This window comes from Chrysemys picta, chromosome 11 (assembly GCF_011386835.1).
Source record: "Chrysemys picta bellii isolate R12L10 chromosome 11, ASM1138683v2, whole genome shotgun sequence".
In the NCBI taxonomy this organism is placed as follows: domain Eukaryota; kingdom Metazoa; phylum Chordata; order Testudines; family Emydidae; genus Chrysemys; species Chrysemys picta.
The window spans coordinates 80,246,332-80,246,559 of NC_088801.1; positions in this window are offsets into that span (position 1 = coordinate 80,246,332).

The window sequence follows — 228 nt, forward strand, 5'->3', positions numbered from 1 at the left end:
CACCAGAAAATTCCCAGTCCTAAATTTGTCCTCAGAAATGTGCTGCTTGTGCTGCCCAGTAGCTTCCTGAACAATACAAGCTCATAGAAAGTCCATCATTTCATTAATAGAAAACAATATGCACATACCTTGGTATCTCAAATGGAGCTTCCCACACACTTCAAACACACACGTTTAGATAAAATAATGTTAATAACTACAGAAAGAAATATTTTAAGTGATTACAAG